The sequence below is a fragment of the Lissotriton helveticus genome, chromosome 10 (assembly GCF_964261635.1).
Source record: "Lissotriton helveticus chromosome 10, aLisHel1.1, whole genome shotgun sequence".
NCBI lineage: Eukaryota > Metazoa > Chordata > Amphibia > Caudata > Salamandridae > Lissotriton > Lissotriton helveticus.
Genome location: NC_136071.1, coordinates 37,935,468 through 37,959,197, shown reverse-complemented (window position 1 = coordinate 37,959,197; position 23,730 = coordinate 37,935,468).

Sequence of the window (23,730 nt, the reverse complement as noted above, 5' to 3'; positions counted from 1 at the left end):
CTGTTTTCCGTTCAATAATTACAGGCCGGGTTTCAGTCGACATCCGCCAGGCAGGCAGTGGACAGGGTGTCTTCTGTCAGTGGTCACCAACATTGATGGACGAAGCGTCAGGTGGAATGGAGGAGTGCCGCTAATAAGAGGAATTGTTTGCTGCATGCAACTTACTTACCAAATTCAACAGGACAACTCCAACAACATACAGAATACAGATACAGTATCCATTGTTTTCTTTTATGTGTGACTGCATGTGGTTAGCTTTAGTTTGTACCCAAAGATTTCTTTATCTTCAATTATTGTTTGTGCATGCTGTGCTTTTTTTTCTTCTCTCAACAAAACCTACCCAAAAAGAAACCCCCATTCCCATCCATTTTCCAAACCCTAACCCTCTTCCCCCGGGCTGTGTGGTTTTGCTTGATGTCTGACTAAATTACATCACTAATTCCACACACTTGCTGGGGAGGATAAGGTCATAGCAACAGGCTGGTGAAGGAATACGAGGATATCTTCTAGACTTACTCAGCTTCAGTACTATTTCTTGTAGTACTAGGAGCCAATGTCAACTAAATTCAACGCAAGTACTAGTTATACTTGCAATACTTTACCATTTGTTAGGCTACATTGTGGCACTGTTCTAGTTTACTGTCACCTGCTATATTCTCGATCGTACCGTAACCGTTGTAATGCTACATTAAGGACAAACCAGGTTTCGTTTTCTTTTTTCCCATAGGCATGCAACTGCCACTGTGTCACACCACTAGTACCACCGCAATGAGGAAATTTAATCCGCCCAGGATTGCCAACCTTAATCCCCATTTCACGTGGAGCCAGCCCTGGGCCTAGCCCTAATTTCTAACACAAATTACAGGTAAGATAAGCGTTTGGTGGGAGGTAGTATAATGGAGTATTAGGACTAGACGAGAGATTGACGGTAGTACTACTAAAGTCCTATGACTCTTCAGGAAAACAAACTTACTGTTACACCCCCACCCACCAGACTGAAAAGCAGTAAAAAACAGGTATGGTCAGATAAAGTTCAAAAAAGTATATTTATGTAGCCCTAACAAAATAATCTCCCTCAAGACCCTCCCTAACCCCAACGATTGTCTTTGAAAAGTCCCAAAAAGAACCCAACTCCCAAATCCCACCCCCCAAAAGTCTCTAAAAAAAGGGCAAGGGACACTCCACTACTGGAGGGTGCTGGTGAATTTTGCGGCCAGAGCATCATACTCCTTGCGGAGGGTGGCAAGTTCGAAGCGGAGGCCCTCCACCAAGTTCTTGTACCTAAGGACCTCCTGCTCCAGGTAGGACATTCGGACTCCTAGGCGGCGCTGGCGTGCCTTGCAGCTCCTGTGGGGGGCAGCTGGTCTTTTTGCTGCTTGGCGGTGGCGGTTGGCTTTGTTAGCCCGGCTCCGTACCGCTGGAGCACTGCGCTGGCTGGCAGCCCGTGGGGTCACGGAGGAGGATGCAGCTCTCCCAGTCGAGGATGTTGTGGTTGCACCGGTCGACTGCGTGTCCTCCTCCTCCTCCAGGGCCACCAGCCGCCGATATTCGGCGACAGTGGCATCCAGCCTCCGTTGCCGGGCCATTCGAGCCTGCTCCCTCCGTGATGTCGATTTGGAAGGAGCAACTATATGAAGAAAGAAAGACATAGTCTGTAACCAATGCTCCTTCACATTAATAACACAAAGTGATTGAGCCGAAAGTTGTGTCACAGTACAAGTAGCAAATTGAAAGCACAGTACATAACTATTGAGGACAGTATCTATCTAACCTCCCACTTCTGCATCCTTGCTCTAACATTAGTGGGAGTTTAATGAACAAATTCTACGACCACTATGGACTTCCATTACAGTCGACTATGACAGTACACCAGTCTTATTCTTCTTCTTCTCTCTTGTTTAGGAAAATTGGTACGTTATCTTATGCAAGCCGGCAGAATGCCAGCGCAGTGAACTTGCACCCGAGAAAAACAGACGCACACCATGATGAGTGAGACAGACTTGCGTTACTGTACCGGTCCAGTACATTCAGGTGGTGAAGCTATTACTTTTCTATTACGGGTGGCACTGAGAATACTCTGTTACAAGGGCTACTGCTTAATTAATTTACCTTTCACCCTACAGTGCAAATGAGTACTAGAAAAGGAAAATGAAGAAGCTAAATAATTAGATTATCTATCACTTCACATGGGATGTATTTGATGACATATGGGATGACTTTAGGTGCTTTGCTTATTATTGAGTGAACAGTGATACACCCACACATGAATGACGTACTACTACTAAACTAAAGTTATTAAGAGAGGTACGGAGTGTCCACCGTAATAACCGGATATATGCTGTGCTTGCAGTTGCAATACAAACTACTGCTACTATTCATGGTAGTATTGGACAAATTTACAATTTCTTTTCCTTGCCTTCCCTACACTGGAACGGACGTGCGGGTGCGGTGTTACATGCTCTTCAAGGTAACACTTAGTTCATCCAGCGACCATCTACTCTCTCTAGATACACATGTGCTATCTAAGAGTCAGATAATACCATGCTCGAGGCATCCATCCATTCAAAGTATATGCACACATACAGTTTCTGTTTCACCCACCCAGGCTGTTGTCCTTCCACCCATCCTTGCTTCATCATTGACCCAGCCATGCACCATACCATATTCTTTCCTTCCCAGCCACCTCGGGGGCCAAGCAAACACATATCATTCTTCTTTGCCAGCCATCATAAAATTTCTCGTCCTTCCACACTTACTTACACCCTTGTTTCGCTTTTCGTTCATCCCATCCATCAAGTTTATCTAAGATCTTATTGGGATTCTTCTCACCAAAAACTTCACAGCTAAGTCGAAGTACATTTCGAGGAGGCTACTACCTGGTTGATTTGTAATACACCCGTGCAGAAAGCACACTATGCAGTCTTCAATCTCAATAAGTAAGGAATATATAGCTTACCTCTTCCCGCCACCACCGTGCGAACCCTCACAGGAACGTCCGCCGGCACTTCCACTGCATCCTCCCCAGAGTCCTCGTCCAACACCACCACCTCCGCGCTGGCCCCGCCACCAGATGTTACACCTACAAAGTACATTTAAGAATGTTAGAAATACACCACTCACTACTATATAATATTTGGTCTAGGAGGAATAAAGAAATTTAAAAAAAACGAAATACAATGTAATAATTTGTAACTGTATACTCTACAGTAAAAATGTCCCTTTTTCCAGGGAAGGCTGTTGTCTTGCTGCACTTTTTGGCACAACTGATGAATGCTTGCTTTTTATTTTTAACACACAACACTTTTTCTCCTAACAGAAACTTTACTTCTAAGAACACGATCAGGGTCAAGCTCAAGTTCAAACCAGGTGAGAGCTCAGCTCGAACACAAGAAATGTGTCCAATTAATCGTTAGCACTAAGCACTTTTCCATTTTCAGTTAAACGTTTACTTTTATGACAAAGTTGATTTTAATAAATGTGTTTAGTTTTAATAAAGCTTTTAAACTTAAATAGACTCTGTGGTTTTTGGTCCTCCAGACTAGAGTGGATGAGCTAAAGGTTTTGGAATTTTTGCAAGCATGAGTGCCTCTGACACTTCTTGACTGTGACTCCGTACTCTTGTCCTGCGTAGGATAATCTAATGATCATTGGGGATCAATCATCGGTGACTTAGGGAGCTAAATGACTCTGCCACACTATCTAGTCAGTAAGGAGATTGGGGGTTCTTCAAAGTCTGATATCACTGAGGTATGTGGAAAGAAAGTCTACCTGTGCCTATTATAATTGATAAACAATGCACTATTTAGTGTTCATAGTTCGGTTTGTGCAGATTTGTCCCTGCAACAGTAGTAGAATGGATTGTCCTCCTATCCAAACCAAAAGTAAAGTAGTATCTTATTCTTTCTTGGTGGTCATTCACCTTTTTATTGTTGGCAATTGTCAAAGCATAAACATTTAGAAGACTTGAAAAGACATTATGGACAATCCCAGAGGACTGCACTCAGTGCATAGAGCTATTGCTGACTAGAATGGGAGTCCAATGGAATTGACAAATGTGCTATCTTAGTTAGCTACACAGACAGACTAATAAGAATAATCTAGTAATACCACAGGGAGTCATAGTCGAGGCAGGATAAGAATTTAGATCCAGTCTACAAGAAGATCAAAGACGATTTAGAAAAAATCGAATGAGAACGCTAGGAAAAAATAGGTACTCTTTATTAAAATTAAAACTTACTGGGGCCAGCAAAGGAGCCCTCGCCTGCCCGATCCTGGCCTGCATCCTCCTGAACAGCACCCTCCTCCTGTGTCCTCTTGCCCTTGGGGGGAGCTGATGTACAACATGAAAGAAAGAAAGACCAGAAAACATGGATGAGATTTGTCAACCAAACCAAACATTTCAAAAGAACAATAACAAAATATTTTGGAGAAATAGCAAATAGATAGACAACTATTCCACGGGATATATTGACCTATCTCATGTGGTATACTACGTTATTCGTATTGCCTGATTTGCGGACCGTTGACTTTGAAAGTTCCTATGTAACTCAATAAACAGACTACTAAAAAGGTTTGCCTAGGCCTGGCAGGCAGCAGTCCGCAGCACGCGAAGTGACAGACAGAGTCCATCCTGCTTGCAGATCAGTGAATACTCAAACTATCAATCCACCGACCACCACCACTATTTCTTCTTATAGCCATGTGTCTAAAGGAAGGACTGGCCTTCAGTCTGTTGGGGCTGATTTAGAAGTCCCTTGCGGCTCATTTTCCTCCATTGTTGCGTGACTTTTGTGACGCAGCGGAAGAACAAAAGAGTCGCCATGGTGCGGCGTATATATTAAAAAAAAACGCATATGGGAGATTGTGAGAAGTTGGCCTGATGTGCAGTGTTCACTATTCTAGTGATCACTATATATCAGTCCAAACAACCCTTATTGATGATTGGTTGTAAGTCAACCTTATAGACCAGCTATCCTAGTAGCATGGATACGAGCAGTCTAAGGCTAAGACTCTAGAGGGCGTGTTAAGCCAGCTGTTTTACCATCACATTACCCCTTGAACACCCAGTGAAAGGACACCACACAAGTGTTATGAAAATAAACAGTGTATTTATTAGAATCACAACAACCCTGTACTCTTTATGAGGACAGGGTGCTAGGCACACAACAAAACTCTTACGAAAATACTTAAGTTAGCACCGTATATACAAATGCCCGAGGGGCACGAAAAACCATATACTCTGAAAGTGGAATGCGAAATTACTAGCAGGTAAGTACAGTACTAATAGGCTTTGGAATCGCTAGGACTTGACTAGGGAATCGTTAGATTACTTCTAGGAGACCTAGGGGACTCAGGTGCAGAGTGTGCACTCTCACGCGGGATGCGGGACAAAGTCTATGGTAGCTAGTAACGCTAAAGTTAGTGTTCACGGGCGAACCCGACCTGGTAGGGAGAAAACGACAGTGGATCCTGACCCTTGGATAGTGAGGCTATGCTGGGGCACCGAAATGCCGAAGTTACCTAGCCCAGGGGCTGCAGCTGCATAGGTCTCAAAAGACGTCGGGAATCCTCGTTGCCGGACCAGGAGCCTGGAAGAAAGATGCTGGCAGGCGACCAGTGAAGATTGTTCGAGTTGATCCAAGCCTGGATCTGGAAGAAGGATGATACCTGAAAGCAGAGGGGACCAAGTTCGTGACTACTAGCCAGTAGTCAGTGGGCACCAGGAGGGCACCGGATGGTAGTCACCTCGACTAGGTGAGTGGGCGACGCTGGCTCTGCAGATCTCACGGACCAGGAGGCGTTGTCGGCGACCAGGATGGAGAGGCGAGCTGTCCCACGATGGATGAAGCTGTTGGCGTCGAAGTTACCCAGGATTGGGCAACAAGCCTTGGCTAATTCAAGCCCACGCGGTGGACTCAAAATGGCGTCTTGAGTGGACCAGGAGGGTCCGGGGTGCTCCTCTTCGGGAAGGGAGCAAGGGCCAGTCTGGAGCAACCAGACCAGCAGCAGTGATGTCGTCGGGCGTCGTTCAGAAGGCCACAAGCCAGCGGGCTAGCAGCCAAACAACGCGGTGAGCAGCAAAAAGCAGAAGGGCCCCACGCCGATCGTGGAGATGCTGGGGGGCTGCTCTTCGGTGCTGGAGCTGCTCAGGGTCGGGGCTTCTCGGACCCCAAAGCACTCACCAGGAAATTACTCGGCGGGCTTGCTGTGCAGAAGTCGTGCAGTCTTGGCAATAGTCGGTCCCTTGAGGTCTCGTCGCACTCACGGTTCTCAGCTTGGCTGTAGAGGTGAGTAGAGGTCGGAGGTGCCAGGGAAGCCGGGTCTTGTTGAGCTGGGCAGTCGGATTCCGGAGGAAGGACGTGCAGCAGACCGCAGGGTTCTTGATGGTGCCTGCGGATGCAGGGTGACTACTCCTTAGTCACAAGGGAGAATCTTGAAGAAGAAATCTTGATGTCCTTTCGTAGAAAGTCGTGTCTTGATTCCAAAGATGATCTAATTTGGAAGGGGGCCTGCTCCTACCTTTATCTGGGAAAAGGGGGCTGGCACGTGACTAAGTCCTGCCCTATGGGTGGGACCAGGAGGGGGGTGGTTACACCCCTCTCCTTTGGCGGGCTTTCCCCAGGCCAGGGGCTGGAGTGCCCCTGGAACTGGTTTCAGCCGGCCTATGCACAGTGAGCACCGGGGTGCCACTTGAGTCACCTTCCTCTGTAGCCCTGCCTACCTGGAATACACAAAACCCTGTCTGGGACGGTGCTGGCACCGCCCCTGGCAGGAAACCCTTTGTCCTTGCCTCCTGCTCTGGGAGGACTCCCAGCAGCAGGAGGGCAGACTTGTGTCTCGGTGGCAGCATCCATTTTGTGGATGCTAAGGCTCTGTCTGACTTTAACCGGGGTTACAGGTTACATACATGTCGTGTCCCTCTAGAAGGGTGGAATGCTAACCCCGTCGCCAGAATTGGCGAGGGGTTAGTATTCCAATTCGTATGACACCTTACTCGACATGTTTTGATAAAGCGATACCAGAGTTGACACATAACCGCGAGGATTATAATGCACTTAAGAGTATATGGTATGCGATATCATGGAAACGGCTAAGGGATAGATCCCGAAAGCCGCAGAAAGGCTCAGCTCATGCCAGAGCACCATCTCACACGATTCCAAGCACTCTGCCTTCAGGATTGTTAAGGCCTGCCATAGGAGTGACTGATAGGAGATCTGTGTGTCCATTTTAGGGTTAGATATAGGTATACTATATCTAAAGCAAAGGGTGATTACACCACCTTGCCCCAGCTGTCGTGCAGCCAGTTGTGTCAGATTTGGATGGCCAGCCAGGGGTGGCATAATACATGCTGCAGCCCCTGGTAGGCCCTGGGTACACCTATGCCCTGGGTACCTAAGGTACACTGTACAGGGGCTGATAAGGTGACTCAGTATCCAATTAGATATGTACCTAAGGTACATGGAATCCATTTTACAGAGAGAGCAGTAGGCCTGGGGTCCTGAATAGCAGGGCCCCAGGTCAACTAAGTCAGAAAACCAGCAAAACACCAGGCAAAAAGTTGGGGGCAACCATAGTCAGGGATCTACCTTCCTACATAACCCCCCCCCAAACGAAAGGAGATAAGGCTAGCCTTGCCAGGTAAGCCTATATTGCCTGAGTGGCCATATAAGGAAGTACCAGCACTGGCATGGTTACCCCCTATCTCATGGTCCACTAAGCAATCCCTCACCCTAAGGGTGTCTGAGGGTCTCCACCATAGGGAATCTCTACCTGTGGTGTGTTTTGGCAAAGTAACAGGCTGGTGCTGAAATGGAGTACTGAAGTGAGGCTCCACTAATCTTGGGCTCAGCTTCCTCCAATCACTATCCACCATAAAGGCCTTTCTTTCCAAGACTGAGTTGTTTTGGGCTCTCAGGGTCAACCTCTGGCTACCTACAGCTGGAGGTTGGGTCCCTCTGTTTGGCTTACTGGAGGGACAGGTCAGGTCTGGGGCCCTCAGGTCCCAAGTTTGGCTGTGCCCAACAGTGTCCATCTGTGGGAGGTCCCTAACTAATTTTAAGGGGGATCCCTCAGGAGTGTGTTTTATTTTCACTTGGCTAGGACTACTAGCTTCAGTGCCCTTAATCTGCTGATTGGGGAATTCTTTTGGACAGGGGGCCCTTTGGGGTCCAACACTGGCCTCCCTGACCTCTACAGCCCTGGGCTGACTGAGGCAGGGCAGAGAGGGGCAGGTTACCTGCTCCAGACTGGGTCCCACCTTGGAAGGGTCCACTGACATCAGGAGTTCTGCCAGGCTAGGCCTGACTACCTCTGTGGCAGTTTCTTCACAAGGGGTCAGATCAGTTCCCTGAGGAGGCTGACCCTTTCCTAAAGTCTGGTGGGAGGGAGATTTCTCTTCCTCCTCAATGCTCTCTGTCTGAGTGGAGTGATCCATAGTTTCAGGCTTCACAGCACTATCATCTGTCTGAGTTTGAGCTGTGGCCATCACAACTCTCCCAACCTTTTCAGGAGGGGGCTCAGTTTGGGTGTGGGCTGTTACCATGACAGCCTTGACAACCTGTTCTGGGATGGAAGTTGTCTGAGATTGGGTTGTGACTGGCACAACCCTCCTGACCTGTTCAGGGAGGACATCTTGGACTGGGGCTGTGGCTAACACTGCCCCACTAACCTTACCATGGGGGTTTACCATTCTAGAATGGGTTTCTTGCTCTACCTCAGCCCAGGCTGAGGTCTCTAAATCATTCCCCAGTAGGCAATCTACAGGCAAGTTGGATGTCACTGCCACTCTCTTGGGGCCAGTGACACTTCCCCAGCTGAGATTTACTACTGCCATGGGATGAGTTTTCTTCACTCCATCAATGTTTACCACCTGGTATGTGGCACCAGGTAAAAGTTGCCTTGAGGAGACTAGACTCTCAGTCACCATAGTGATGCTAGCCCCTGTATCTCTATAGGCCTCAATTTTTATACCATTGATGAGGGGCTCCTGTCTGTACTTGCCCAAAGTGTTGGGACAAGTTGTGAAGTTGGCAAACCCCATGCCAGTCTCACAGACAAGAGTATCTAAGTTTGGGGACCTGGTTAGGCCAGAGTCCCCAGGTACTCCCAAAGTAAATGCACCCAAATTCTTGGGGGCACTCCCACCACCTGGGGGATTACTACTAGTAGTAACAGGAGGTTTGGGAATGTTACTTGGGGGTATGTTCTCCTTATTGTTATTCTTTGGGCAACTGCTGTCAGTTTTCAAATGAACCACCTGTTTACAGGGATAACAATAAGGTTTCTTCTGGTTATTAGAAGGATTCTGGGACCCACCCCCCTCAGAGGATTTTTGGGGCCCTGATGTGGTTTGATCTGGAGATTTATTCCCACCCTTCTCTTGAGGCTTGGTTGATTCCTTTTTCTGGTCACCACCTTGGTTCTTGGGCCTAATCCTGGTTCTGACCCATTTGTCTGCCCTCTTACCCAATTCTTGTGGAGAGGTCAGATCAGAGTCTACCAGGTGCTGGTGTAATAACTGGTTCTGACAATTATTTAAGACTTGCTCTCTCATAATAAGATTATATAATCCTTTGAAGTCAGTAACCTTGCTACCCAGTAGCCAGCCTTCCAAAGCCTTAGTGGCACAATCAACAAAGTCAGACCAGTCCTGAGACTGAGTTTTCTGGGTGTCTCTGAACAGCAACCTGTACTGCTCAGTGGTTAAGCCAAACCCATCAACCAGTGCATTTTTCAGGACCTGGTAATCATTAGCATCCTCCACTCTTGTAGTGAGGAGCTTATCTCTACCTTTACTATCAAAGGAGAGCCACAGTATAGCTGCCCACTGACTCTGGGGAATGCACTGCACAGTGCAGGCCCTCTCCAAAGCAGCCATCCATTTCTGGATATCATCCCCTTGCTTAAAGGGGGGCACTATTTTAGTCAGGTGTTTAGTATCTAAACCCTTCTCTCTATCTCTTGGGAGATTGCTGCCACCAGTGGGAGCTAACCCACTCATCTGCTGCTCTCTAGCAAATGCAAGCTTTTCTTTGGCCAGGGCAAGTTCTTCCCTTTCAATCCTCAGTCTAGCTTGTCTCATCCTTGCTTCATGCTCTCTTCTCTGAGGGGAAGTCAATCTCCTCTGGGGAGAGTTCCTTCTCCCCTGAGAAGAGGCATTAGAGTGCAGAGACCTAATGGAGTCCCTAGAAGGAGATCTATCTCTCCTAACTCCAAGGTTAGGCCTCATTAGGGTCAGTACTGGGGGTCCCCCAGATCCTTCCCCAAGTAGGTCTAAGTTGGCCCTAGTTAGCCTTCTGACTACCTCAAGACCTTTGTCTACCTCATCCCCAGAGAGTTCCTCTTGATCCTCCTCCTCAACTGCATTGGCAGTGTTGGGGAGGTCTGGATCCCCAGAGGTTCCCTCTAAGGCTGGCATATTCTCATGTAACTGAGAAATCTTTCTGGCATCATATGTCTCTAAGAGACCTATCAGAAAGGGAATGGTGGGGTTAGACCCCTGCTTCAGTTTCCTGGAGGTACAGACTTGTCTCATCTCCTGGAAACTGAGAGCTGCATATCTGGAAGTGACCTGTGGAGGGTCAACACTTACCAGGGGAGTCTCAGTGGACTCTCCATGGTTAGACATGCTTTTCTAGTGAGGTGTAAGTGGTGCACTTACCTACACTATATGTTTGCCTACTGATCCCTTGCTAGAGTTGTAGTTTAGGGTGTGCTAGGCCCTAGGAGCTACAACAGCTGGTTCAGTAGAACTCAGAGTATTCTAAGCTAAGTTATATGTACCTTTAGTACTTATGTGATCTTTCACAAGATATTCTTAGGATATGTGTGGTAAAACAACAGCAAGCTCAAATCCCACCGCTGCACACCAATGTGAGAAGTTGGCCTGCTGTGCAGTGTTCACTATTCTAGTGATCACTATATATCAGTCCAAACAACCCTTATTGATGATTGGTTGTAAGTCAACCTTATAGACCAGCTATCCTAGTAGCATGGATACGAGCAGTCTAAGGCTAAGACTCTAGAGGGCGTGTTAAGCCAGCTGTTTTACCATCACATTACCCCTTGAACACCCAGTGAAAGGACACCACACAAGTGTTATGAAAATAAACAGTGTATTTATTAGAATCACAACAACCCTGTACTCTTTATGAGGACAGGGTGCTAGGCACACAACAAAACTCTTACGAAAATACTTAAGTTAGCACCGTATATACAAATGCCCGAGGGGCACGAAAAACCATATACTCTGAAAGTGGAATGCGAAATTACTAGCAGGTAAGTACAGTACTAATAGGCTTTGGAATCGCTAGGACTTGACTAGGGAATCGTTAGATTACTTCTAGGAGACCTAGGGGACTCGGGTGCAGAGTGTGCACTCTCACGCGGGATGCGGGACAAAGTCTATGGTAGCTAATAACGCTAAAGTTAGTGTTCACGGGCGAACCCGACCTGGTAGGGAGAAAACGACAGTGGATCCTGACCCTTGGATAGTGAGGCTATGCTGGGGCACCGAAATGCCGAAGTTACCTAGCCCAGGGGCTGCAGCTGCATAGGTCTCAAAAGACGTCGGGAATCCTCGTTGCCGGACCAGGAGCCTGGAAGAAAGATGCTGGCAGGCGACCAGTGAAGATTGTTCGAGTTGATCCAAGCCTGGATCTGGAAGAAGGATGATACCTGAAAGCAGAGGGGACCAAGTTCGTGACTACTAGCCAGTAGTCAGTGGGCACCAGGAGGGCACCGGATGGTAGTCACCTCGACTAGGTGAGTGGGCGACGCTGGCTCTGCAGATCTCACGGACCAGGAGGCGTTGTCGGCGACCAGGATGGAGAGGCGAGTTGTCCCACGATGGATGAAGCTGTTGGCGTCGAAGTTACCCAGGATTGGGCAACAAGCCTTGGCTAATTCAAGCCCACGCGGTGGACTCAAAATGGCGTCTTGAGTGGACCAGGAGGGTCCGGGGTGCTCCTCTTCGGGAAGGGAGCAAGGGCCAGTCTGGAGCAACCAGACCAGCAGCAGTGATGTCGTCGGGCGTCGTTCAGAAGGCCACAAGCCAGCGGGCTAGTAGCCAAACAACGCGGTGAGCAGCAAAAAGCAGAAGGGCCCCACGCCGATCGTGGAGATGCTGGGGGGCTGCTCTTCGGTGCTGGAGCTGCTCAGGGTCGGGGCTTCTCGGACCCCAAAGCACTCACCCGGAAATTACTCGGCGGGCTTGCTGTGCAGAAGTCGTGCAGTCTTGGCAATAGTCGGTCCCTTGAGGTCTCGTCGCACTCACGGTTCTCAGCTTGGCTGTAGAGGTGAGTAGAGGTCGGAGGTGCCAGGGAAGCCGGGTCTTGTCGAGCTGGGCAGTCGGATTCCGGAGGAAGGACGTGCAGCAGACCGCAGGGTTCTTGATGGTGCCTGCGGATGCAGGGTGACTACTCCTTAGTCACAAGGGAGAATCTTGAAGAAGAAATCTTGATGTCCTTTCGTAGAAAGTCGTGTCTTGATTCCAAAGATGATCTAATTTGGAAGGGGGCCTGCTCCTACCTTTATCTGGGAAAAGGGGGCTGGCACGCGACTAAGTCCTGCCCTATGGGTGGGACCAGGAGGGGGGTGGTTACACCCCTCTCCTTTGGCGGGCTTTCCCCAGGCCAGGGGCTGGAGTGCCCCTGGAACTGGTTTCAGCCGGCCTATGCACAGTGAGCACCGGGGTGCCACTTGCAGTCACCTTCCTCTGTAGCCCTGCCTACCTGGAATACACAAAACCCTGTCTGGGACGGTGCTGGCACCGCCCCTGGCAGGAAACCCTTTGTCCTTGCCTCCTGCTCTGGGAGGACTCCCAGCAGCAGGAGGGCAGACTTGTGTCTCGGTGGCAGCATCCATTTTGTGGATGCTAAGGCTCTGTCTGACTTTAACCGGGGTTACAGGTTACATACATGTCGTGTCCCTCTAGAAGGGTGGAATGCTAACCCCGTCGCCAGAATTGGCGAGGGGTTAGTATTCCAATTCGTATGACACCTTACTCGACATGTTTTGATAAAGCGATACCAGAGTTGGCACATAACCGCGAGGATTATAATGCACTTAAGAGTATATGGTATGCGATATCATGGAAACGGCTAAGGGATAGATCCCGAAAGCCGCAGAAAGGCTCAGCTCATGTCAGAGCACCATCTCACACGATTCCAAGCACTCTGCCTTCAGGATTGTTAAGGCCTGCCATAGGAGTGACTGATAGGAGATCTGTGTGTCCATTTTAGGGTTAGATATAGGTATACTATATCTAAAGCAAAGGGTGATTACACCACCTTGCCCCAGCTGTCGTGCAGCCAGTTGTGTCAGATTTGGATGGGCAGCCAGGGGTGGCATAATACATGCTGCAGCCCCTGGTAGGCCCTGGGTACACCTATGCCCTGGGTACCTAAGGTACACTGTACAGGGGCTGATAAGGTGACTCAGTATCCAATTAGATATGTACCTAAGGTACATGGAATCCATTTTACAGAGAGAGCAGTAGGCCTGGGGTCCTGAATAGCAGGGCCCCAGGTCAACTAAGTCAGAAAACCAGCAAAACACCAGGCAAAAAGTTGGGGGCAACCATAGTCAGGGATCTACCTTCCTACATAGATGCATCACGTTGTAAAGCCCTGCGCCATCAGGGGGCGTTCCGGCGCAAGGGAGGGCGTTCCTGCGCAGGAACGAATCCTAAAAGTGGCTGAGGGAAATCTACAAGATGTCAACCAGTCACTTTTAGGACAATGATGCGTGACTCAAACCCTGCGCCTGCTTGAAGCCGACGTACGGCTTGATGCAGCATTGGGGAGATAGGGCACCCCAGAGCATTGCTGGAGCTGCGCCATCGTTGGCACGCAACTCCAGCAATGCGCCGCCTTTACGGCACAGATGCGTAAGGCTTCTGTGACGTTTTGGGCCAATGGGTGGTGGTGGCATGGCGCACAATTACTGCCGCATCCCTGCTACTTTGCAGGGATGCGCCGGTAATTGAAAATATGACCCTTAGTGTCTAGCATTACGCAGTTCTTATCTTTACACTACACTCATACATAATTTCTCAGGCCAATGAAATGAACACAAAATACAAAACAAATAAGCATAGTAGCAAGCAAGGCTACTGAGAAGGAGAGCAGTGCACCTGAAATGCATAGAAGATTTTGAAATATAATTTACCTACAATGTAATCGGCAGCATTATTGCTCTTGGTAAAGAACAAAGATTTGCAAATAACAGAGCCGGATAAAACAGAGTAGTGATGAATAGCTACTACTACTCACCAAGCCCGGGGACCTCTACGCCGAGCGCGTCCAGCAAGTCCCGTTCCCGGTCCATGACATCCGTCCAGCGGTGGGTGGCCTGGGTATAGGTGCGCCGGACCCCAGAGAGCTTAAACATGGCCCGGCACACCTTCTCCCACCGCTTCCGGCGCTCCCGGATGCCATAGCCGGTTGCGATCTTGCCGCCTCCCAGGATGGTCTTGGGGAGGCGGCGCTGGATGTAGAAGATTAGTGCGCCCACCTCCTCCGCGCTAAACATCTCCCGTGGCACCACTTGCTCCCCCCTCAAATGCCCGCACGGGAGCCGGGAACGGGGTGCGGGACCCTTCCCCTTCTCAGGGTGCTTCCCGGCTCCCTTTACCATGGTCTGGGCAGAAATGAAGTTAAATGATAAAGAAGAAATAGAATAGTGAAGAAGAAAAGAAAAGAGTTTAAAAAAGTAGTTTAAAATTAACTAAAAGTAGCAGAAAACACAAAAATATAGAGCTAGAAAAATAGAGGGATAGATAATAAGTAAAATAGATCAAATAAACTTCAAACAAGCAAAGGATGGCAGAGATTCAGAGAGGATACAGAAAGCATGCCGAGAACCATAGCAATGAATGAGAAACAAGATGGCCGCGCCCATTCACGACCGCGTGGGTAAGTTCGCGCGAGATTTTCCTCGCGATCACGCGCGAAATTGTACTAGCGAGCAGCACACTTTGCGAGATTACACATAGCGGCCGGAAACGGAATTACGTCACGCAAACAAGATGGCCGCGCCCGTGTACGACCGCGTGGGTAAGTTCGCAAACGTATCACTACAAGCGCCTTGCGAACATGCAGAAAATCACGCGAACATACACGCCGCAAAAAAAAAATTGTGTATTCGCACGCATTCGCGGCTTCCGAAATCGATCTCGCACGGATTCGCGCCCCGCAAATCGCGCGAAATTGCAGAAAAACGATTTTTGCTAAACTGAAAGCAATCACCAGGTGCAAAAGTTCAAACTTAACATTAGTAACCATTCACTCTAGTGCTTCCTGAGGGGCACCTCCAGAGTTCAGTTGCCTATTTGCAACTATTCTATGACCCTGCTATGACCCAAACAGCAGGCTCATAGAATAGCTACAAGTAGACCATAAAGGTCCTGTGAAAAAAAATTGCACTGCAACAGAAAGCAAATTACAGATAAGGAAGGAAGCAGGTGCCAGCCAGACTGAAAGTTTCAAAATTACTGACACATTAATCACCCCCAAATTAATTCATGGCAGTTGAAGAAGGGCAGGTGTGCTTGCTTTCACTGCAACAGAAAGCAAATTACAGATAAGGAAGGAAGCAGGTGCCAGCCAGACTGGAAGTTTCAAAATCACTGACACATTAATCAACCCCAAATTAATTCATGGCAGTTGAAGCAGGGCAGGTGTGCTTGCTTTTTTTCACCCCCATAATATACAGTGATAAACAAACCTAATGGGTGGCAGTGAGGATGTACCAGAGGGTGGCATGGGTGTACCAGAGGGTGCCAGTGGTGAAACAGAGGGTGCTGTGAACCTGTGATGATAAACCAGACGTAGAAACAACATAGTCGCGGCCGTTGCGAGCCGAAAAGTAAGTTCGCAATTGCGAAATGGTCCAAAATCCTCGCGAACGCACGCCAACACAAAAAACGTAAAAATCCGCGAGAGTTCGCGGATTTTTGCGGATTGCGAATCCGTAAATTCGCAAATTCGCGTACGCGAGATCCGCTAGATCCGCCCATACTTAAGGACCTTGAGTTGATCACGAAGTCTAGAAACGTGATGCACTGAGACAGGGAGAGCATGGATTTTGACTCGTTGATGGATGACAAAACCCAGACTCTGAAGCATGTTTACCGCCATCTGAAGATGAAGAAGCTGTCGGGGATAAGCCTCCATGAGGAGGAGATCGTCGAGATAGACAATCCTCTGTATCCCACGAGCTCGTAACCATTCCACTACAGGCTTGGGAACTTGGTACCAGGGGGCGGATGAGAGGCCGAACGGAACGGAGACAAACTCGTAAGGCTGTCCGAGCCAGAGGAACTGGAGGAACCGCCTGTGTGCGGGGAACACGGAAATCACCAGATAGACGTCCTTCAGGTCGAGATGCACCATCCAAACCGCTGGGCGTAAAACATCTCAAAGAAGGTGAATGCTCTCCATTTTTAAGTGGCGGTAGACCAGCCACTCGTTGAACTCGCTCAAATTGATCACGGGTGTTTGCCATCGTCTGGCTTGTCTACCAAGAACAGATTGCTCACAAAGCCATGGGGATGAAGGGAGGCAGGGACTTCTGTCCCTTTCTGCAAAAGTGAGGAGACCTCTTTGTTTACCAAAACCGAATCTTGATGAGAAAAGGACATGGGACGGGGCCTGGCCTGTAGGCGGGGATCTCCCAGATACTCTATGTGAAAGCCCCGAACAGTCTGCAGCACCCACAGGTCCCCCGTGACAGAAGTCTATGCATGGAAAAAATTCCCCAGCCGACCCCGATTTTTAAGAGGGTAGAAGGAATTACACTCACCAGAGGAAGAGGCCGCTTCCCCTCGGGATCCACGTCCTTTGCCACGTCGGCCCCTGGTGGGGTAGAAGTTACTAAACCGGCTTTGGTCTTGATATTGACCTCTGGAGGAGCCTTGACCTCTGGATCGCTGGTTAGAACCGCGGCCCCTACCTCGACCGGCCCCTCTGAAAACTCAGGGAACAACTTTCTTGATAGTGGTCTGCGCCCTATCCAGGGACATAAAAGTATTAACAAATTTGCCCAGTTCCTTGACGAACGGGTCACCAAACGACCACCTTGGGCGACCGGGCAAGCCTCCGACTCCACAAGGTCCCCAAGCTTGGGGTCCATCTTGATCAACAAAGAGCGGCGGCGCTCGGTGGACAACGTGCAATTTGCGTTACCTAAAAACACAATGGCTCTTTGCGCCCAGCCGGAAAAGCAATCAGGAGAAATCAACGAGCCTGAGAGCGTGGCCTCCTTGGCCATGTCAAGAATTTTCGTCAAGGGACCCAAGACATCCAGGAGCTTGTCCTGACAAGCACTCCACAAACGATCAATCCCCTTCTTAGGATCGCGGATACATTTCTGGAGAAAAGTCGCCATGCGCGGGTCGATTTTGGGCGTAAGGGGGACTTTGTTGTCTAACGAAGGCCGAGGGCACTCTGCACCGAAGGCAATCGCGCGCCCCCATTTCCAACGGTTTGCGAATGCGCAAGGTCACATACTCCTCCACCTTATCCGCAGGAGCCCAGTCCGAAGAACGTGGATGAACAATCTCGTTGGAGTCAAACATGTCAGAGGCAGGCGCAAGAGGAGCAGAAGCGGGTTGGGAGGGACCTGGATTCATGTCGTTGGAGCCTGCAGCATTGTGGGCCGGAGGTAGGGGATCACTAGGAGGTAACTGCTGTTGAGTTGGCAGAAAAGCCCTTTTAAGGCGGTCAAATGCTCAAGTATCCATTCCTGCGTCACATGCGCATTTGGCCGGGGGAGGAGAGTGGTCCAAGACCGGCAGTTGAGAAGCAGGAGCCACCGATTTTGGCGCAGGGGCTGCAGGGAGCGCAGCGAGGCGTGCAAGGGCCTGATCAAGGAAAGGAGTAAACACGGAAATGGAAACAATAAAAACAAAACGGAAATATCCGCCAAAGCGGGAAACTTAAACCGCTGTGGACCGACGCCACTCTAAGCGGTTGGGAAAAACAAGCAACATTAAAAGCTCAAAAGCGCAAGTAAGCGCTACAGAGCCAATATATCAACAATACATATCAGAAATACGCCAATATATCAACAGTACATAGCAGAAATAAGCATGTAACAGAGGACAGAGCCCCAAATTACACCACGAGAGTCACAGTAATAAGGGAAAGCACTTATCTCGGCTGCGCAGCAGCGAAGAAAGAGGAGGAAGGGATACTGAGAGCGGACTATGTGTGGACTGGTGCATCCTGATTGGATAACGAAGGACTGTTATGATTGGACATTTTTTGTTGTCTACAGCTTTCCCTAAGGTTTATGGGAAAGGTATTCTTGTTGTTGTTCTGAGGCTGCTGTAATAATAAAGCAAAGAGAGAAGGCATAATCCTTGCCTCCAGTCCTGACATAGAATTTGATTTGCGACTAACATTTCTTCACAGAGGACCTCTTGGAAGTCTTGTCTATCTTGCTTGAAGAGTTTGTCAGTATATTTTTCAAAAGAGTCTCACAAAGATATCTTCTCAAGAGAACTGTTGCACCTTTATAATTGTTCCCTTATCAATTCTCCTTAAAGAAACTTTAGAACTTTTAGAATTTTCTCCAGTTTATTGCGCTGGAAATCCCTCAGGTTCTTGCAGGCATAATAAGGCCTGTTTGTTGCAGACAGTCAAGACGTTCATCCGGTTGAGTCCGAAACCGTGACCTACACTATGGCTTCTTGATGAATCAGCAGTCCCCTCCTGTTGATTGTCTTGCTGTTTCTCCTATAGTCGATGCAGTCTGATTTTTTTCTGTCTCTCAATGTTCTTCTGACAAGTTTTTTACAGTGTCTGCATTAACTAGGATGGTGATCTTCTTGAAGGCAGTGGGTACAGACACTGTGTGGATCTGTTTGAGTTATCGTCTTCCCCCAGGAATGGCACTTCAGAAAAAGTGAAGGCATTGTGACAGAAAATCACTGCTTTTGTTAGAAAAATGGTAAATTTCTCTAATCCTAAAAGGATGTAGAGTAAAAACCTGAAAATAAGTTTTAATAAATCTTATCTCTGGATATTTGCCAAAAAAGGCAGAGCTCAGTGCCCCAGGATCCTGTTCCCAGGAGCTGGAAAAATAAACTGACCTAACTGTCACCTGTGGGGCATGATGGAATACTGACGGTACTGCGAGGGTTGTAAAGGCACAGTGCAAGCTGAATTAGCTGACGGTATTATTTGAAGCCTATTAGCTAATTCTGTCCTTCATTTATTTTTCCTTTTAAAGAAAGTTTGTTAAAGGTTTGCTGTGTTTACCTATACTCCATGGTAACTTACATGAAAGTAAATGTTTTCTTTTATAAAATGAAAGTACAATTTTGACTCCTTAGCCTGTTTAGAGGCTGGGATTGCTGTGAGTGTATTTTATAAATGCTCCGGGGTTCCCGCACATGAGCGGGACTATTCAGTGCTTATGACTATTGATGAGAATTCCCTGGTAGAGAAGAAAAAGTTACTTACCTTTGGCAACCATGTATCTGTTGAAGAACTGGGATTTCAAGTACCCAGCGGTGCCAGGGACACGCCCGAAGTCCTCTGGGTTCCCTTGCCTTGGTATACAGAGACACGGAATACTTCTAGGTGGCGTCAGAGATCACATTTATTAGCTGCAGCTAGTAAAAGTAATCCCAGCAATACAACACGGTGTACAACTCAAGAAACTGTTCAATTCTTGTAGAGCAAGACTTCAGTATTTATACACAATATTCACATTACAAATGGACACCCACTGCAGCAAATTCTGACCAATAGAAACACATTTCTATACATTATCACATTCCAAAAGGCCCACAAGTTAAATATTAGGATTGTCCCAAATTCAATTACCAAAAGCCGGACAAACCCATAATTGAAAGCACAATGCATATAACGAAGGAACATAAAAAGGAAACGATGATAGATAACGAGCAAGATAAAGCATGTGTAGAAAAGCTAAAAATTAATGGTGTCCTGAACTTTGACTCGCAATCTCAGACAAGGATCAACTAAGGAAATTGGCCTAGCAAAGGGTCAGTTTCAGATAAAGAGGTCAATTCCTTACAATGCACCTTAGAGTCAAGAAAAGGCTTAGTTAATAAGTGTATGAACAATGAAGCCCATGCAACTTTGTTCGTTTGGTTACTTCCACAGGCCTACGTGAGGGCAACACAAAATGGAGGTAAAGACAAAATGGAACCCATATTCGAAACAAAGTCTCTGAATACGTAATGAACTTGCTAGTTAACATGACGAATTCACTCCACATTAGTCGTACTCGCTAAATACGGTACAACATCACCAAAATCGTGATGGAACCATAATATCACAGGACAAGGCAGATTTTACAGAACCTCCGACCCTCCTTTTGCCATTACGTAGGCAATAACCTAAACTCACGTCAGTCTGAATCTAGGTCTATGTCTATTCTCATCAGGTCATCAAGATGTTGCTGTAACATCATCTTATTATCCTTCACTTCTCTCGGGACGGGTCTTCTCACACAGATTGTAGCACAAAGGCCACAAATGGCGGGACCACACTGGATGCATAAACAACACGAGAAAAGGATAGCTAACGCCATACCAAGGAACATCAAAACTTTCATCCACATTTGGAAAACAATTCCCAAAACCATCCCATCAACGACCAGTTACCTTCGTCCACATGAATAGACTCAGAGATCTTATGTAGTCTAGAGATGGCTTGGTACACTGTCGGGGCATTATCTGGTATGAAAACGCAGCAACTAGATGTAATCCATTTACATACCCCACCTCTATCTGCAAGTATAATATCTAAAACAAAGCGGTTTTGTAATGTCATAAGGCGATCCGCTTGAAGCTCAGCTGTAATATTGCTAAGGGCACCTGCAGTCTCATTTATAGGGGCCTCAACCACTCTCGTAAGCTGACGAATATTCCTACTATTAGCCATAGGACCCCAAAAGGGTAGGAAACCCTTAAAGAAGTCTCCAACTTCTTGTGCGACAGTATCTTTCGCATCGATTACACCTCTACCATATCTTGTCTTATGGTAATCGGAAACAGCAGTGTATGTAGGGGGAAGCAAAAATGCCACGTAACATGTGCCGGAAAAATCAGATGGCAACCATGTGTATGCTCTATCGTGACAAACAAAATACGTGCCTTTGGCTGGCACGAACGGAGGAGATTTCTGGGACATATAAACGTATGTGGGAACACACACACTCTTACCAAGCTGAGCTCTCGGATTCTGACCATTACCTTGCAAACAAAGATGACCTCGGTGGGGTATAATCCAAATAGGGGGAGACCTTCGCTGTCTTTCTTTCTCCGTCAAGCTAACACTATATGTCGTCTTATTCCAACCATTTAGAAAAAACAAAATGCCAACTGCACACTTATTCAGAATCCTCTATTTTGAGGAAAAAACCAAGTGCAACTCCTAGGTTAATTTGGGTATATACTACTGTTACCCTCTTTTGTTTATTATTTTCAGTTTTTAGCTATTTTACGTATGAAAAGGACACTTTACATATTGCTTTGTTCACACATACAAACAATTATTTACAACACAAAACATTTTCATAACAAAAAGAACCAAATTGTATATATACAGTTATTTGTTTTGCTATATACACAAAAAACAAGCATTCATTTTCTTGCAAAGACAAGAGTCACGTTGTAGACTCAGAGTTTAAATAGACAATTAATGATTGACCTCACAAATTAATAAACAACAAATTAATAGAAATCAAATATTCTTTTCAACGAAATAGACCATAAATCAATTTGAGTCTATTAGAAAACTGATGTCTAATCTCTTTTACGCCAACGCGTTTCGAATCCGGTATGTTCACTCAACGGATTCTCATCAGGGCTCTGTCTTTATAGATTTATCTTTTTTCAGCGGTCGCCGGTCCGCACGTACTATTTTGTTCTTGACTGAATTACTTTCACTCTGCACCTTTTTAGATCGAGTCTTTACACCTTCAATCTCTTCAATTTAGGTTTCAGTTATTGTTGGTCAGTTGCAGCCTGCTCAGTGTTGCTTCCTACTTGGGCTGCAAACACTCTTTGTCTTTCAGCGGCAATCTTCTAATTTATCCCCAAACCAGAGCATACTTTCTTCATGATTTGACCCACAAATTCACTCCCATTGTCCGACCATACAATTCTGGGCAAACCATACCTAGGGAAATATTCTTTCAGCAAAACCTTGGCTGTAGACAAGGCAGTATTATCCTTTAGGGGGTAAGCCTCTATCCACCTGGAAAAGGCACAAACAACCACAAGGACATACTTCAAATTGTTGCATCTCTCCATATGTATATAATCTAGCTGTATCACCTCAAACGGATACGTCGGAGGAACAAAATGACCAGCTGGAGTTGGATTTCCCTTACCAGCATTATACTTCAGACAAATCATACAATGTTTCACCACGTTCTCTGCACATTTCGGAATTCCAGCATTCTGCCAAACTGGAGCCAACAACTTGCAATTATTGTTGGTCAGTTGCAGCCTGCTCAGTGTTGCTTCCTACTTGGGCTGCAAACACTCTTTGTCTTTCAGCGGCAAGCGCTCGCCTTGCGCATATCGAGTCAGACCCTCGCTGTCCTCGTAGGTAAACAGTCGTTTCCTTGGTATCGCGGCAATCCGGTGACTGGCTCATCAGTCTATGGATGTCTTATTCCAACCAACATATGCTCGTACCTCATCTTTAGGGATAGCATTATACGCGTCAATATCTCTAATCATATCGACTATTCCCCGTATCAAAGCATTCTTGCTCACGTTATCGTTAACAGAACGCACTGGAGAGGCTTCGTTCGCATAGATAAACATCGATTGGAGTGCCCAAACTGACCCATTAGGTGAAAAAGGCAAAACCAAATATGGCATTCCCTTGTCTGTAGTATGTGGCATAAGACCACACACCCAACAATTCGTGGTATTTATGACTAGCTGATGCTGATGCAACATCTGTATAAACAAATTGTTCACAAATTCTGATCTTCGTGTCTGTTCATGTTCAGGTAACGTATGAAACTCATGTGGAGAAACAGTAGAAAAAGAAAGAGTAGGTTGGGAGGTAGATGTGAGCGGCAATTGTGTGACAGAAAATCCAACCCACACAAGCTAATTTAATATTCACAAGCATAGGAAAACACATTATTAAAAAACATTTGCTACGAATCAATATACATATTCAGACTTTAGAATCCACTTTCCTAACACTCTGGTCAGCATCAAAAAACTCCATCCTCTAACGTGCTGCTCACGGTCGTTACCTTCTTCACTTAAGTGTGTGCCAAGATCGTACTAACGACCCTGGACCACGGACCTTGTGTCACTGCGCGGTTCACCCCTTAAGAACTTCCTACCGTGACCCTGCAGCGGAGTCCGTATGGTGACTCGAAAAAGGAAAAAGCAAAAAAAGTTTCTTGATCTGCCAAAGTGTAAATTCACTATCTAAAAAAAAAATATTTCAGTTTCACTTTATTTGTCCATATGTACAAGCTTTCTTGGTCTGAAATCGTAGCGTTCTTTATCAGGCACAGTCTGGTCCTTGAATAGAAGATCTGGATTGGTGGTGTCAATCTTTAAACGAGGAGGCACGCAGCTTGCAGAACATCATCATCCTCGCGTTCGGACCGTGTCCATGTCAAATGAGCATCACTAAAAGGCACGAATATGGGGACTTTCTCACAATCTGTGTCAGCTATATCATCCCTCACCCACTGATCATACGGTAAAGG